Raw genomic sequence first — 12427 nt, 5'->3', positions numbered from 1 at the left:
CCACCTAGCTGCCCCCTATTTTCCTTTTTGAAAATGTATTCATGTCTTGTTCAATTTCTTTTTCCAAGAGTGTGTTCTAGGTAGCACAGTTGATAGAGCACTGAACCTGGAGCTAGGAAGACCTGAGTTCAAATCCAGTTCTGAGACCAATTGGTCAGGTCACTTTACCCATTTCGCCTCAGTTTCCTCATCTGCAAAATGAGTTGGAGAAGTAAATGGCAAATTACTTTAGCATATTTGCCAAGAAAACAACAAATGGGATCATGAATAGTTAGACATAACTGAAACAACTAAATTCTATTCTATTAATTTGGACAACTTATTAAATATTTATCCATTTTATTTAAATTGTAAGTTTTATTGTCATACAGTTGGGACAAATAGTTCCTAATGATTACTTTGATTTTCTTTTCTTAATTGGTTATGAATGTGAATTCACTGTTTTTATTTCTGATACTGGTAATTTGGCTTTCTTCATTCTTTATTCTAATCAAATTAGCTAATGGCTTATTTATCTTAACTGTTTTTTTCTTTTAACCAGCCCCCAGTTTTATTTTTAATTCAGTGAGATTTTCTTTTTTTAACTTAAAATTTTATTAATCTGTCATTGATTTTTTAAAAACCATCTTCTCATTTTATTCAGTTTTTGTAAACTTAATTTTACTAATCTTGGGGCAGCTAGGTAGTTCAGTGGATAGAGCACCAGCCCTGAAGTCAGGAGGAGCTGAGTTCAAGTCTAGTCTTAGACACTTAACATTTCCTAGCTGTGTGACCCTGGGCAATTGCCTCAGCAAAAAAAATAAATTTAAAAATTTAGTAATCTCGCCTTTGATTTTCAGTATTTATATTTGGGTGTTTAATTGGAAGTTTTAAAATTTTCTTATTTTTCCAGGTTTTTTTTTTTTTAGTTGAATGCCCAATTCAACAACAGAAAGTTGTTCTTTCTCTCTTTAAATGATGATTAAGTTTTAAAAAAAAACTTTTTTTTTCAGGGCATCTTAATGGTACAGTAGATAGAGTACCAGATCTAAAATCAAGAGGACCTGAGTTCAAATCTGACCTCAGACACTTCACACTTCTTAGCTGTGTGACCCTGGGCAAGTCATTTAGCCTCAATTGCCTCAGCAATTTATTGAAGGAAATTTTTATTGCATTATTATCACTGATAGATGTATTTAATAATTGTTTATCTGCACTTGTTCGTGAGGTTTTTAATGCCCTAAAATTTGTTTTTGTATGTGTATGAAGATGCCATACACAGCAGAAAATAGGTATTTTCCTTTTTATTCTTATTTGATATTTTCCTGAGGGCTATCATATATCTAAATTTTCTAAAATTCTATTCACACCTTTAACTTCTTGTTTGTTTTTTTATTAGATTTATTTATTTCTAAGAGGAGCAAATTGAGTCCATTATTATAGTTTTATTATCAATTTCCCCTTATTTAGTCCATTATTATAGTTTTATTGTCAATTTCCCCTTATTTAACTTTTTTTAACATTTAACTTTTTCTTCAAGAATTTAGATGCTGAAAGGCAGGGGTAAGATGGTAGAATGAAAGCAGGAATTCAACAAACCTGTCCCCCAGACTGATTCAAATTCCTTTAAATAATGACCTAAACATATTAACTCAAAAAAGATGGAGTAGAACATTTTCGAGCTAAAAACAACTTGGAAGTTCTGTGGAACCAGGGTGGGAGCGTAGCACACAATCCCAGTGAAACCCACCAGTCCCAGCCCAGCCCAACTCCAGTCCCAGCCATGACCCCAACTTCAGTAAAACCCGACCTTTGTCTGAGTCAGCAGCAATACTTTTAGTAACTTCCAGACCTCTTAGTCTATAGTCACCAAAAAGGACTTGGAAGGTCAGCAGAAAAGATCCATAACAACAGGTTGGGAGTCCAGTGGGTCATCCCAGTGCAGGCCATGTCAGTGTTGCCCCAACCCCAGCCCTAGCCTCAGCCTCAACCAAACAGGACTAGCTTTATCATATTAGATCTTATAGGTACCATAGGACATGGAGGGACATTTCTAACAATTCCAAAAAGAGGACTTGTGTTCAGGTCCTTAGAAGGATTTTTGAAAACAGCTTGAGACAATGCATGCTCCAAAGTAGAGCACTACTTTAGCATGAATTAAAAGCTAAAAATGAGTTAGGAAAAAGAGCAGACAACAAAAAAAAATTTCTGACCAGGAAGATCAAAACACATTCAGAAGATAACAAAGTCAAAGCTCCTATATCCAAAGCCTCCAAGAAAAATAAGAATTAGTATCAAACTTTGGAAGAGGATTTTGATAATCAAGTAAGAGGGATTGAGGAAAAATTAGGGAAAGAATTGAGAGTAGTGAAAAAGGAAATACAAAAAGCTAATGAGGAGAAAAATGCCTTAAAAAGAAAAATTGACTAAACAGGAAAGGAGATACTGAAGAAGGGACCCTGAAACTCTAAAAATCCTTGAAGGAGAATATCTCCTTCAACTTCTCCTCAGTAAGGGACTCCCCCTGAGGGACAAACAATTCCATTCTGTTATCTAAGAAAGAAACTCATTCATTCAAATTCAGCTCAAGCTGAAACCCAGCTTGAAAGTTCCCTTCAGCTGGTAGCCAAAGCTCCTATTATAAAAGAGCCAATCTAAAATCCTCTCTTTGCAAAGGTTCCAAACATGTAATGCCATGCCAAGGAGCCTCTGTCCACTGGATAATATTCTTTTCTAGTGCCACCCTCTCTTTATCCTCACCTATTTCCCTAACAAGACTTTATGCCTCTGTGTCAGGATTTCTAAACTTACTTCCTGATCCCTATAATTAAACTTCTTTTATCAATCTAGGTTTTCGGGTCTGTAAATTCCTTTACAGAAAATCTCTACGCCACCAGAAGGGAGTTCCCCAAAACTCCCTACCCTTGTGCCAAATCCCAAGGAGGTGCAAGGGAGCCAAACCTCTCCATTTGGTTCCCAGAACCCTGAACCTGCCACTAGACCTTATCATTTAACTCTCTGACCACCAGAAACCCTAATCTCATTTTGATTCCCTAAATTTAGACCTTATCAATACCACAAAAGCTCACTAAGGAAAATAATTCCTTAAAAATTAGAATTGAGCAAATGGAAGCCAAAATTTTTGAGAAATCAAGATACAGTAAAGCAAAACCAAAAAATGAAAAAATAGGGGGGAAAATGTCAAATATTTCATTGGAAAAACAATTGCCCTGGAAAATAGATTCAGGAGAGATAATTTTAAAATTATTAGTCTACCTAAAAGTCATGATAAAAAAAAAAAAAAAAAAAGCCCAGACATCATCTTTCAAAAAAATTATCAAGGAAAACTGTCCTGATGTTCTAGAACCAGAGAGTAAAAGAGAAATTGAAAGAATGTACCAAACTCCCAAAAATATAGCCAAATCCCAGAACTCCCAGATCAAGGAAAAATATTGCAAGTATCCAGAAAGAAATAATTCTAGTATAGTGGAGCTACAGTAAGGATAATACAAGATTTAGCAGCTTCTATGTTAAAGGGCAGCAATTGAGCTAAAATTAAACCAAGAATCACTTGACCAGCAAAACTGAGTATAATCAAATAACATCAATATAAAAAGATGGTCACTTAATGCAAAAAAGGATTTTTAAGCATTAGTGATTAAAAGAATAGAGGTGAATGGAAAATATGATTTTCAAATACAGGACTCTGGAGAACCAAAAGAAGACAGTCAGGAAAGTAGTATCATAAGGGACTTAATAAGGTTTATCTGTTTATATTTGTATATGGCAGCATGATATTTGTAACTCATTAGAATTTTCTCGTTATTATGGCATTTTGAAAGAGAATACATAGGCAGAGGGCATATGTGTGAGTTGAATATGAAGGAATAATATCCTTTAAAAATGATGAAATTAAGAGGAATGTACTGGGAGAAAAGGAAAGGGAGAAGTGAAATGGTGCAAGAAAAAGCTTTTACAGTGGAGGGAAAGAGGGGAATGAGAGAGTGAGTGAATAAATTTTTCATCAGCATTGACTCAAAGAAGAAATAACATATACACTCAATATGAGTATAGAAATTTATCTTACTCTGGAGGAAAGTGGGTGGGAGGGAAGTAGGATATGAGAAGGGGAGAGAGTGATAAAAGAGAAGGCATATTGAGTGGCACTGGTCAGTATCAAAACACTTTTGAGGAGGATGGACAGGGTGAAAGGAAAGAGAGAATAGAATAAATGGGGGGGGGAGATATGTTGGCAATAGTAATCTTTTTTTTTTTTTTTTTTGCTGAGGCAACTAGAGTTAAGTGGTTTGCCTAAGTCAGCTAGGAAGAGTTAATTGTGTGAGGCCAGATTTGAAATCAATTCCTCCTGACTTCAGGGCTAGTACTCCATCCACTGCACCATCTAGCTGCCCCAGCAATCATAATTATAAAAAGGATTTTGAAGAAAGTTTTTTTTTTTTTTTTTGATAAGGCCTTATTTCTCAAACATAGAAGGAAATGAGTCAAATTTATAAAAAATATAAGCCATGCCCCACTTGATAAATCATCAAAAGATATGACCTATGCCCAAAGGACTATAAATTCATGCATATCCTTTGACCTAATAATACCACTACTAGGCATGAATATCAAAAGAGATTAAAAAAAAAAATAATATATAATATATACATACATATATATATATATAGCAACTCTCTTCTCAGGACAAAATATTGGAAATTGAGGGGATGCTCATCAATTGGGGAATGGCTGAATAAATTGTGGTATATGCTTGTGATAGGGTATTATGTTCTATGGGAAACGATGAGCAGGATGCTCTCAGAAAAAAAAAAAAAAATCCTGGGAAGTCCTCCATGAACTCAAACAAAGTGAGATGTACTATAATCAAATTAATAGCAATGTTCTAAAACATAAAAGCCATACAAAACAAAATGAAAAAAAGAAAAAAAATCATGTGCCCAGCAGAACATCAGAAAGGATTCAATTTAAGAAAGTATATATATTGTAGAAGAAATTATATTCATGAGTGTCCATCTTTTCTTTACTTCCTTACTTCTTTGCAAAGTGTTATTTTGTTTACTGTTGCACACCTTTTTTATTTTATTCTTTTCCCCCCTTTCATCCCTTGCCCCAGCCCCAAGCAGACTGTAATTAAGGATATATATATATATATATATATATATATATATACACACACACACACACACATATCTCCCTTTCACTCCCATCTCTAAGCAAGCTACAATTAACACACACACACACACACATACACACACACACACACACACACACACACACACACACACACACACACACTCTTTCTCTCTCTCCACATATACCTGTCTTTCCTATCCCTGCTGACTCATTAAATTTTGCTCCATAACTTGGCTATTATTTAACCTCCTCCCACCCTAGTCTTTTTCCTTCACCTTTTGTTTCCCCCATCTGCCCATCCCTCCCTCCCAGCTTATTTCAATATAGATATTGGAGTGTGCTATACCCTTCATTGTATATATGTAGTGTTGCCTATTTAACCGATTCCTGATATCAACAGATTTTCAGGAGGAGCCCTTCTAATGCCTTTCTATTCTTCTGTACTTCATTTATATAACATTACTATTTTTATCTTTACTCTGCAAAACTTTCTTTTGAGCTTAATCTATTGTTGATGTAAATATTAAACATAAAGTATACATTTCCCATATTTTTTTTTTAAAGTTTATCTATGTTGAGTTCCTTAAAATCATGCTTTGATATTGGCTCTTATATGTTTAAATTTCTGTTAAATTCGGATTTGGTTGATAGAAAGTCCAGAAATCTGCAAGTCTGTTGAATGTTTTTTTTTTTCTCATTCATAACTATAATTTTGCAGGATGTGATATTTTTGGCTGCAGGCCTACTTCTTTTGCTTATCTGTAGATATGATTCCAAGACCTGCAGTCTTTTACAGTAGCTGCTGCTGTTTTTTACAATTCTAATTGTAGATGCAGCATATTTGAATTGTTTTTCTTGTTTCTTGCAACATTTTCTTTTTAATCTAGGGGCTTTGAAATTTGGCAATAATATTATCTGTTTTCCACAAAGGATCTCTTTGAGGCTGTGATTTTTTTCTATTTCTATTTTCCCCTTGTTTTCTATAACTCCAGGACAATTTTCTTTCTTTCTTTTTTTTTTTCCTGAGGCTGGGGTTAAGTGACTTGCCCAGGGTCACACAGCTAGTAAGTGTTAAGTGTCTGAGACCAGATTTGAACTTGGGTCTTCCTGAATTCAGGGCTGGTGCTCTATCCACTGCGCCACCTAGCTGCCCCCAGGACAATTTTCTAGGATTATTTCCTGCATTATTGTGTCAAGGTTCTTTTTTTGGTCAACTTTCTGACACTCCAGTCATTCTTATATTTTCTCTTCTTGATCTGTTCTCCAAATCTCTTGTGTTTCTTATGAGATGTTTCACAGTCTCTTCTATTTTCTCTTTCTTTATAATCTGTTGTGTTTCTTGGTTTCTCATAGTTTCACCTGCTTTCCCTTTTTAGTTTTCCCTCAATGTCTCTCATTTGATTTTTGAATTTTTTTTTAAGTTCTATAAATTCTGAGTAAGGAGCCATTTCATGTTACTCTTTGGGGTAAAAGCTTTTTTTTTTTTTTTTTTTTCCTTAAAGTGTTCTCTGAAGATGAATCCCAGTCTGGATTGGGTTAAGGACAAGAGTTCCCTGTCCCATAATACGTTTCAATGGTGGGGTTCTTTCTTCTTTACGAGTTCATTTTTTTTAAAATAAGAGGTATTAGTGTAAACACCTCTAATTGTGGGGTAGGAGGATTGTGCCTCAAGCTTTCCTTCAGTTCTCCACTATGAACAAGAATCCCAAACCAAAAGCTCCACCCTCCTGTAAGTGTCCACAGCCTGCAGTGCCCCTACCCAGATGCTTCTGCACTTACCAGGTGCTGGTTCCTTCTCACCCAGGGCTTCCTCTTAGCAGCACAGTTCCCAATCAGATGAGGTTCACCCTGTGGTTCTTGCTGCGGCTCCAGCCACAATCAGATAGCCCAAGGGATTCCCACTTTATATTTCTGTGGAGCTATCCCTAAGGTGTTTGCACTTCAGACAGGTTAACCTCGGCCAGGTTTTTCTTCAGATTTTTTTTTGGTTATACCATGAGGACCCCTGTTCTGCTCCAAGTCTTCTTGGTTTTTCACCAGTCTATACTCGCCCCGAGATGCAAATTTGTTCTACTTGTGAAAGAAATAAGAGAGCTTGAAATTTACCAACCTACTCTGCCATCTTCCCAGAATCCTTCTCTCTCTTTTTTAAACTTTATTTTTCTTGAAGATCTTTTTTTGAAATTAGGGTAGGGAATATAAGTTTTCTTTCATAACGTAACTTTTATGGAAATGTTATGCATAACTTCACAAGTGGTTTCTTAATTGGCGATGGGGATAAGAAAAAACCTGGAGCTCACAAGTTAAAAAAAAAAAACAAATGTAAAAAACTTATTTAAAATGTAACTGGGGGAAAATATCAAATAAATTAAAAAAATTTAGATGCTGTGCTACACAGTGCATAAATATTTAGTAGTGATAAAAAGTCATTGTCTATGAAACAGTCTCATTTATTTTAAAAAAATTAGTTCTATTTTTGCTTTGTCTGAGACCTGTCTTTGTAGTATTTTTTGTTGTTCAATCATTCCAGTTGTAACATTGAACTCTTCATGACTATATTTGGGGTTTTCATTTCAGATACTGCTGGACTTAGCCACTGTGAGCCTTCTTAAAAGTTCTGTAGGTTCAGAATGACTAAACTTCTAGCTTCCCTTTGATCTGTGTTCTATTCTGGGATCAGAGTCATACAAATACTGTTTGCTTCCCATAGCTCAGGCCACTGCTTATGGCTATTCATTTTATAATGCAGAACTGGATATTGGGCAACTGATGAGCTAGATAGCACCCATTTCCTCATTCAGCACTTGTTAAGGATCATCTGGGATCTCTTTTTGTCCAGATGCTTGTTACCCTGGTGCCCTGTCTTGGGCCACTTTCTATACTATACATGTTCCTGATTAGACCCAGACTCATAATTTAGAGAGCTAATCTGCCCTGGACTAGAGGGAGAAAAAAGTGACTTTTTCTTGGCTTTTCCTATCAATATTACCTGGTGCATTTTCTAGATCTTTATCAAGAGTAATGATGGAGCTAACTTCTAATGCTTTCTTATTCTGCCACCTTGACTCCTTTTCCCCCGAATAATCATTAGCTGTTCTCATGCCTGGAATGCTCTCTTTCCTTATTTCTGCTTCCTGCCTGCTGGCTTCTTTCAAGTCTCAGCCAAAGTCCCAACTTCTGCCAACAAGCCTTTTTAAGTTCTTAATGTTGGTACCTTCCCTTTCAGACTAGCTCTAACTGATCCTACATATACATTTGTACATGTTATTTGGGTGTTATCAACACCTTTAGATTTTTAAACTTCTTGATGGAAGTCACTATTATTGTCTTACTTTATATCCCAGTCAGTAAGCATTTATTTGGCCTCTACTATGAGCTAAGTGCTAGAGATAAAAAAGAGGCAAAAGATATTCTTTGCCTTCAAGGAGCTCACAAATGTAACATACAGGCTATATAAAGGATAAATAGGAAATTTACAGAGAGTACTAATAAATGAATTGGGAAAGGCTTCCTATAGGAGATAGGATTTTAGTTGGGACTTGAAAGAAGCTGGTAAGGGGACACTAATGCATTGTTGGTGGAGTTGTGAAAGAATCCGGCCATTCTGGAGAGCAATTTGGAACTATGCCCAAAAAGTTATCAAACTGTGCATACCCTTTGATCCAGCAGTACTACTACTGGGCTTACTTATATCCCAAAGAAATACTAAAGAAGGGAAAGGGACCCGTATGTGCCAAAATGTTTGTAGCAGCTCTTTTCATAGTGGCTACAAACTGGAAAATTAATGGATGCCCATCAATTGGAGAATGGTTGGGTAAATTGTGATATATGAATGTTATGGAATATTATTGTTCTGTAAGAAATGACCAGCAGGATGAATACAGAGAGGTTTGGAGAGACTTACATCAACTGATGCTGAGTGAAATGAGCAGAACCAGAAGATCGCTGTACACTTCAATGCTGTATGAAGATATATTCTGATGGAAGTGGATATCTTCAACATAAAGAAGATCCAACTCACTTCCAGTTGATCAATGATGGACAGAAACAACTACACCCAGAGAAGGAACACTGGGAAGTGAATGTAAACTGTTTGCACTACTGTCTATCTACCCAGGTTACTTATACCTTTGGAATCCAATTCTTAACGTGCAACAAGAAAATTAGATTTACACACATATATTGTATCTAGGTTATACTGTAACATATTTAATATGTATGGGATTGCCTGTCATCTAGGAGAAGGAGTAGAGGGAGGGAGGGGAAATTTTGGAAAAATGAATACAAGGGATAATGTTATTTTAAAAAAATTACTCATGCATATGTACTGTCAAAAAAAATTTTATAATTATAAAATAAAAAAAAAGAAGCCAGTAAGTAGAGATATGGAGGAAGAGCATTCATAGAAGTAAAGGATGAAGGAGTACTTTAGCTGTACTTTAGCTATACAAAAGTGGAATATTGAGAACCAGAGAAGAAGTTACTAGACTTGGCAATTAAGATTTCATTGGCAACTGACCAGTTTCAGTGAAATGATGAGGTCAATTGTATATACCAAAATGTTTGTGGCAGCCCTTTTTGTAGTGGCTAGAAACTGAAAAATGAATGGATGCCCATCAATTGGAGAATGGTTGGATAAATTATAGTATATGAATGTTATGGAATATTATTGTTCTGTAAGAAATGGCCAGCAGGATGAATACAGAGAGGTCTGGAGAGACTTACATGAACTAATGCTGAGTAAAACAAGCAGAACTAGGGGATCATTATACACTTCAACAATGATACTGTATGAGGATGTATTCTGATGGAAGTGGATATCTTCAACATAGAGAAGAGCTAATCCAATTCCAATTGATCAATGATGGATGGAATCAGCTACACCCAAAAAAAGGAACACAGGGAAATAAGTGTAAACTGTTTGCATTTTTTTTGTTTTTCTTCCCAGGTTATTTTTACCTTCCGAATCCAATTCTTCCTTTGCAACAACAACATTCATATATCAAAAAAAGTAGGTTCTGCACATATATATCATGTAGGATATACTATAACATATTTATTATGTATGGGAATGCCTGCCATCTAGGGGAGGGGGTGGAGGGAAGGAGTACAAGGGATAATGTTGTAAAAAATTACCTATGCATACGTACTGTCAAAAAATGTTATAATTATAAAATTAATAAAAATTTTTTTAAAAAAAGAAATGATGAGGTCAAAAGCCAGATTGTAAGGGGTTAAGAAGTGAAAGGAGAAAGAGAAGGTACATATTATGCCAAACTGGCTCATTATTCAAGGAATTTGGTCATGAAGAGCATTGGATAAATGTTAGTAGAGATGGAACAATCATGGGAGTATTTTTGAGGGTGAAGATAAGTATGTTTGTATATAATAGAAAAGGAGCCATAAGACAAGATAAATGGCACAATAAGGGAATATTGAAGGGACAATGTAATGGAGAAGATGAGATGGAATAGGATTAGTAGTGTAGGTGGAGTGGGTCTTGATAAGCCCACCCCTTTGTGTGAAGGATGAAGAAAAAATTGGTGGCAGAAAGCATCTGAGTGATATGGGGAAGAGTGGCCAAGAGGAAGTTCATAGAAAATAGCCTCAATTTTTTATGTAAAACGTGAGGTAAGATTCTCAACTTACACGGTGTGGAAGAAAAAGGGATGAGAGGTTTGAGGAGGAAAGAAAAGTTTTGGAAAAGCTTTTGTGGAAAGAAGGAAATTAAGTTGATAAGAAGGTATAGAAGGATGCCCAGGAAAAATGAGTGTCTATTTGAAGTTATGTAACATAAGTCTGTAGTGGACACAGTCAGAACAATTATCTGATTTTTCTCTATCATCATTTACTAGCACATGTATAGAAATAAAGAGGACAGGTAGCGGGAATCATCCAAGGTTGAAGCTTGGCAGAGTACAAATGGCATTATTAGAAGGGTTCTGAGAACCCAAGAGAAAAGGACAGTATAGAATTAAACTAGTTCACCAAAGGGTCAAGAAGGGGAAAAGAGAAGGGAAAAAGAGAAAATGGCATAGGAAAGGAGTCCCCAGTACATGTTATGATGAAAGATTTCTTGCTCATTATTCTGTCTCATGTAATTTATTTACTTTTTTACCTTGTTGTTATTAGTGAAAGTTTTTGTTGTTTAGAATAAGTTTTGGTAGTTAGTCTGTTTTCTTGGTCAGAAGTCTAGGACATTATTCCTGCTAGTGATGATCTACAAAATTTGGAGGGGGTATCTGATTGAGATAACAGATCCATTGAAGTATCTTAAGTCCCTTCCTGAAAAAAATGCCCTTTCTTGTTCTCTTTAGATCTTAATCCACATTATTCCTATTTCTTTTTGTGATTTTTCTTCTTGTTGTTTCCTAATTGAGGTACTTTTCAAGACTCAGTCTTTGACCCTCTCAGGCAGAGAGTTTCCAAATGCTCTGTTTTAACTCTCTCTCCTAGGCTGACAAATTTGGTCTTGTTTTCTCTTCCTTTAAATCTACTTTCCAAATAAAATTTTCATGAGAGTACTGCTTGCACTTGAAGCTTGCTCTATCTAAAGCTGAAGTCAACCCATGAAAACTAAGTTTGGAATGGAGGTAGTGTTCCCATCAATAAAATCACAATTCTTTTGAAGTTGATTGAAGACTGACAAAAATTTTTCTTCAAAAATTTTGGGAGGTAAGTAGTATTATTTTCCCTATTTTACAGATTAGCTAATTGAGGTTAAATAATTTCCCCTGGATCATACAAGTATTAGGGCCAGAATTCTTATTCAGTTATTTTCCTGACTCCCTGTGTAGTGTTATTTCCACTCTTAATATGTATTGATTGTTTATTTTATTTTTGTATTCACCATTAGATATCGTAGCATGTGAGAATAGTGAGGAACCTCAACAGTCAAGTCCCATTCATCCTTGAAAGGACCACCAGTAATAATGTGCTCAAGAAATAGTTATCCAGCCTCTGCTTGAAGACTTCCAAAGAGAGGGAACTCATTACCTCTCAAAGAAGTCTATTACATTTTTAGATAGCTCTATTTATTAGAAAGCTTTTCCTGACATGTAGCTTTAATACATACTAGACAATTAATAAATTAATGTTCAATGAATTAAATTGCTTTTGAGTAGGAAGCATTCGATATATACTTAATTGATTGTCTTGGCTCAGATCTCAGTGGGATTCCAGTTCTCCTCTATCCCAAGCTCCACTTTTCCTTTTGACTTTCCATACATAAAACCTTTTCTTTCTGGGGTTCAATGCTCTACCAGTCAAAGACAAAGATGGAGAGCAATGGCAA

This window comes from Sminthopsis crassicaudata, chromosome 4 (genome assembly GCF_048593235.1).
Source record: "Sminthopsis crassicaudata isolate SCR6 chromosome 4, ASM4859323v1, whole genome shotgun sequence".
In the NCBI taxonomy this organism is placed as follows: domain Eukaryota; kingdom Metazoa; phylum Chordata; class Mammalia; order Dasyuromorphia; family Dasyuridae; genus Sminthopsis; species Sminthopsis crassicaudata.
The sequence above is the reverse complement of the archived record's forward strand: the minus strand, read 5'-3'. Positions refer to the sequence as shown.